Genomic DNA, 5,691 nt, shown 5'->3' on the forward strand with positions numbered 1-5,691 from the left:
TTTGCTTGTGTGACTTAATGGGGACTTTCCTCAGCCAGTGGGCATCATCTGTGTTTCGCCTTGATTGGGCTTCACCAAAAACGAATCGACTAGAATATAAAATCTTCCCTCAGTCTCCCCACTGTTAGGCACTGTGTGTTGTGAGCTCACCTGTGCTCAGATGTGCTCCCTTAGCTAGATTTCAACTCTCCTTTCTTCATGAGGGCCATGCAAAGATCTCACTGACTCAGGAGTAAATTTCCCTGATCCAGTAGCTAGTGATGAGGTGAGAAGTAACAGGTGGCATCAAGGTGGTGCCAGATCTCTGTAGAGCGAAGACCTTGAAATCCTCCATCACTTTCTAGGTATCTACTGTATTCTTTCCAGTCACAAACTTCTATTTAGTTGAGGCTGCTTTTGAAAAAGCTTTTTAAACCTAGATTTTAGTATCCTTTATTTCTTCCTCCAAAGTGCCCTGTCCCTTTACCTTTTCCTTCCCCATACCCTTGGTAGAATAGTTTCTGAAGTTGGTGATGTTTTCTACTTCAATGCCTGTGACTAAAATACAAGCAAAATAAGCAAAAGCTGGAACTGACTGAACGCACAATCTTCAGCACACAGATGGGTTCACCCCTTGGTCTGCAAAGTGAGAGCCCTGTTGCAGGCAACTCTTAACATTATAGCAAGATGGTTTGGGGATTTTTTTTATCCCTTACTGGCACTTTTTTGCCTTGCTTGAGGTGGTTGCTTTCACGGATGCAGTCTACTCTGACCTAATTTTTGACCATTCACTTTTTCCCAAGGAAAGGGTTGCAGCGCCTGTATAACAGCCATGCCATAGCCCCTGGACTTTCAAAATTAAAACTTGAAATCTTAGTGTAAAGATTTCTTTTCTCTTAATTTGCTTCAGGTGCAGGCCTTCAGAAATAACTTCCCGGGATGGGACTGCCTTTTATTTTCTGGGCCATTATCATAAGAAGAGCTAGCAGAAGTGGAAGAGAATTGACTTTTCCATGTAGATACTGGGTTAGAAGCTGTTTCTAGAGTTGCCCCAAGTAAAAAGTGTTCTGTGGGGCTTCTATGTAAACATCTCAAAGAGGGTTTGGATATAATGAGTTAAATGGGTTAATTTTAATTAAAAGTTAAATCACTGTGGCATTTGCTAGTTTTATGAGGCTTCTTCTACAGTTGCCCATCCTATTACAGATTCAGTGCATCCCACTCTTCTCTAAGCAAGCTTTGGCAGCATTGAGACTTCAGAGGCACTTCCTTACTCTGGACCAAACAAGCCTTTGGATTTGTGGTGGCTTTCAGAGGACAGAAGTTGCTGGAGGCCATGCAGATGCTATCCAAGACAATTACATTGCCAAAGCTGCCAAGACCACATGTCACTTCTGTGTGTGTGTTTGGAAATTCTGGTTTATAAGGATCGTTCATTCATAAATTGGGTCATTTGATCCACTGGAAAAGAGTTTCTTTGGTTCAGAGCCTGATGGGGTTTATTTATGCAAATCATGCTGCATGTTCCTTTAATGGTAGATCAGATTCTCTATGCATATAATATAAAGCGAAAGGCAGGTAACATACCAAAAAAAGTTTCAAACTGCTGATTTGACAGGTTTTTTTCCTGTTCATCTGGAGTTTTCCAGTTCTGGGTCTCTTCTGTATCTGTTACAGGACTGCAGACAGTACTGGGTTCCAACTTACTGTGAAGATACAGTGGCAGGGCAAACAATTCCTGTGCTCTTGAAAGCTTGCCTGGTCCTGCATACTTGAGACTGGCTGATGAAGGAACATTTCCTAGAAGGGGTCTGCAAGCTTTGACTCTTAAGAGCTCCTGCCTATCCTTTCTTCCCTTTCCTCTGCCACCCCTGACTGGAGGAGGAGGTTTTATACCCAGATAGCTAAGGCTAGAGCCAGCTTGTGAGTTAAAGACCTGCAGAAGCAGCTGTCACAATTCAGTCTTGTACTGTCTGCTTGTTCACTTGGGGTTTGTTAAATTTCCCCGTTGCTGTAATGTACTCACACTAAAGGATTTATACTTGCTGTGTCAGTCTAACACCTGAAGGAAAATACATTTTTATTCTTTCTACTTGGGTGCTTTGTCTTTTTTTTCCTTGTGAAAGCCCTACAATAAACAGATTATTTAATAACTTAAGTCTAGTCTTTATACATTCCCTCTGTAAGTCTGTTCTTTCTGAGTCAATGGCCCAGTGGATAGAATTTGCTTCACTAGTGAGTAACGGTGGAATGAGACAGAGAGATGGTAGAAGTGAAGATTTTGTTGCTGGTATTTGTGATCTGTTTTAAAAAGGGGGGAAGAGTAATAAATAGCAGGACAACTCTGGTGGAATTTTTCCATTCTAAAATACACTTTGCTTTAAGTTTGTTGTATCTCTGCTGTCTTCCCTAGCCAATAATCTTAACAAAACCTTCCCAGACACTTTTTTAGAAAGAAACATAAAATTGGAAGGTACTTGTTGGAACTGAATTGAATTGACTGCTACGGGAACCAACAAATTACAGCAAGTAGAAATTAAAATCATAATGCAGGCTAATTTTGGTTTCTGACCAGGTAAGAGCTGGACAGGATAATGTCCTGCTTTATCTTCTGCAGAAATGGACTCTGCCCACAGGCTGCCATGGGCAGGTGTTGAATGGGATGAGAGATGATGGCTAAATCAAGTTAGTGGGGTGGTGCAGTGACTGGCACCATCTTCTGTGGATTGCAGGTGCTGTTACAGGCCTGCTACAGCCTAGAAGATTGAGGTTTGGTTTTGTTGTTTGTTTTTTCTTTTCCCAGGAAAGTGCATTTTTGGTTACTGTTGCCCAGAGTGGGAAACTGATTCACCGCTTAGGTAGGAATTGGCTGTGTCATCGTCTCTTTCAAGTAAAAGTGCAACCTGGGACATGGCAGAGGGTTTCCTCTGCCCCGAGCAGACTAGCACGAAATCCAAAACACGGATTTTTATTTTTTCTTTATTCATAAGTATTTTCCTTGAAAGAAGGTGTACAAACCCCACAAAAAAAGCAGCAAATCACTGTCACTCCCCTCTTGCCCAGGACCCCTCTTGCCGATGGTCTCAGAAAAAAACCATGTCCCATTTGGGCTCTTTCCATCCGGTAAACTCCACGAGAGCTGTTAGCCAAGAGCAGCCCCATGAGTGAAGAAAATAGTTGTAGAAAATCCACAGAATTTGGTAAGTTTAAATCTCCTAGAAAAGTCACTTTAAAAAAAAGGGATGATGGAAGAAGAGCTCTGGGTCTCCCTGGGAACAGAAAGAATAAGTCAGCTGTTGCCAAATTTTAAGCTTGGTTTTTTTCATCATTTGGCAAGGGTTTATGTTTTCTCAGTTCTGGGATGCAAAGCAAAGACTATTTCCTCTCTAAACACAAATAAAATCAGTGTGACTTTAGCACCAAAACCAGTTGTAAGTCGTTTAGTAATCAGAATACAAGAGCAACATTATGTATGCTGGGAAGAAACATTAAAAGTCTGTGGGTATCACTTACGTGGTAATGAGCTCTGTCAGTCATTTCCCTCTTCTGTAAAACAAAAAGATAATCACAGTGTTAATAGGGTGTGGTATAAAACTGAAAGTCTTGGGTATGTTTTACAGTTTTGTTTTCAAAAAGGGAGAAAACAATTGAAAACAGGATGAGAAGAAAGCCCTATGCCTGTGAAAGCTAGTATGGGTTTGTTTGGGCTTCTGCCTTGTTCTCTGTCAGTTTTCTGCCTGCTGCTGGCTCTCCATCCTTATGAAGCAGTGTGATGACTATGCCAGGAAGGAAGCTACCATCCTCCCAAAATCATAGAATTAACTGGGTTGGAAGAGACCTCTGAGATCATCAAGTCCAACCCTTGATCCAACCCCACTGTGATTATTAGATCATGGCATTCAGTGCCACATCAACCAATAACAGCAAGGAGCTGTGTGGTGGAAACACTGCAGCAGGACAGGGCCCCAGAGCTCAGCCCTAGCTGTCTTTACCTTTATTTTCCACTTTGAAATCAGATGGAAGGAGGTTGTCCTGCCGGTTCCCCAGCACAAAGGCCAGGAAGGACAGTATGAGAGCGTCGAGGATGCCAATGATGCAGAGGATGTAGGCCCAGCGCACGGTGCAGGCGCCCAGCGTGTATTTGTCTGTCTTGTCCCCACACAGGCGCTTCACCTCGCTCGAGTCCCAGCCATCAGGGTAGATCAGGCAGCCGATCATTAGCCCAGTAGCTGCAGCGAGAGGGACACAAGTTGCCGTTGGGGGACGTTACAGGGGCCACAAGTTGCCTCCTGAGCTGATACTAGGAGGTGGAGGGAGCATGGCTGCAAACGTAGTGCTAGAAACAGATAAGGTACTAGAGACTGGCTTGCCAGGCTTAAAGAGGCTCTGTGATTGCCCATCACTTTGGGCTCTGCTCTGTTCCACAGCTGGGGAGGAGCAGGATACAACATGCTGCCTTCCCACAAGTCAAGGACATGCTGCAGCAGCATCTCCGATCACTGTGTTGCCCAGGCAACATCTCTCCTGCCTCTCCTCATGCATCCTTGGCCATGTCACTTCAAAGGAATGTTTTCTCCAAACAAAACTGGAATGAGTTTAGTCTGTGCAAGATGGAGAACCTTCCTAGCACCCTGGGAGCAGCTGATTTCAGCTTAGGGTTTGCTAAGGTAGAGCTGGTGTCAGCAGCAGCTTTGCAGGCAGATTAATTCTGCTTGTTCAGCTGTGGTGGTTCCAGCCCAGGCACAACACATCAGCTCTCGGCGCACCCACGACCTCGACAGTTGATCCAGCCTGGCCCCAGGGCCCTCACCTTTGCAGTCTTGCCAGAAGAGTTGCAACAACCTTGGTGCTGGCAGGCTGTTGAAGGGCAGCTCCTGCCTCAAAACCTTGGAAGTACTTTTTTTTCCCTCCCCACATGCTCAGAAAAACTGTTGCATTTACTGGACAGGAAGAGTGACCAGGCTTGGGAAAAGAGACAAGTTCATCTATAAGGCTTTGGGACATGATTAACAGAGGCCTTTCACATCTTCCACTGTTATCTTGGTGCAGAGCATGGAAGCAATTGGTGTTTTATGTGTTTTGGTGCAGATGCAGGGCTGTTCCTGACTCCTCTCACACAAGAAACAACCCCATAGTGGGACCTCTGGACAAGCAGATGTTTGTCCCCACCCCTCTTGGACATCTGCAGCCTCCTGCAGCAGTGAGATGCACCTTGCTCCACACCAGTGCCTCTTCTCTGTCACTGGGTGCTCAGTAAACCAGAACACACTTTTGAGGCAGTTGCTTTGTCCTTTGCCAATGGTTTTTTTTTTCCCTTGTATTGAGGACAAGCAAGCAGCAAGGTGAGCAGGTAGCTCCTTGGTCTGCAGGGAAGATTTCACTGAAAAGTAGTTGGTTTATTCTGTATTTAATTAATCTTCCCTGTAACTAACTGAGAGGAGAGGAACAGAGAAATGGGGAAAGCTGGAATGAAATAATTTCTGTGAAAATGCACCCTAGTGCACAGCAAAGGCCAGGAAGTAAATCCTCTCTAAGCCTGCCCCCTTTGTAAAATAATTCTTACAATGCAGCAGCACCTGACCAGTTCCACCTGTGACATTTCTCAACCCTCATCCAGAACAAAAAAAAAAATACAGGTAAAAGCCCCAAATACCACAGCAAAGCCTTTCCCTGCTCCAACTCAGCTCCCCCAGCATGCTGAGCTGCCCCAAG

This window comes from Empidonax traillii, unplaced genomic scaffold (assembly GCF_003031625.1).
Source record: "Empidonax traillii isolate 1590-97213 ecotype Southwest subspecies unplaced genomic scaffold, ASM303162v1 scaffold694:size336501, whole genome shotgun sequence".
Lineage (NCBI taxonomy): Eukaryota > Metazoa > Chordata > Aves > Passeriformes > Tyrannidae > Empidonax > Empidonax traillii.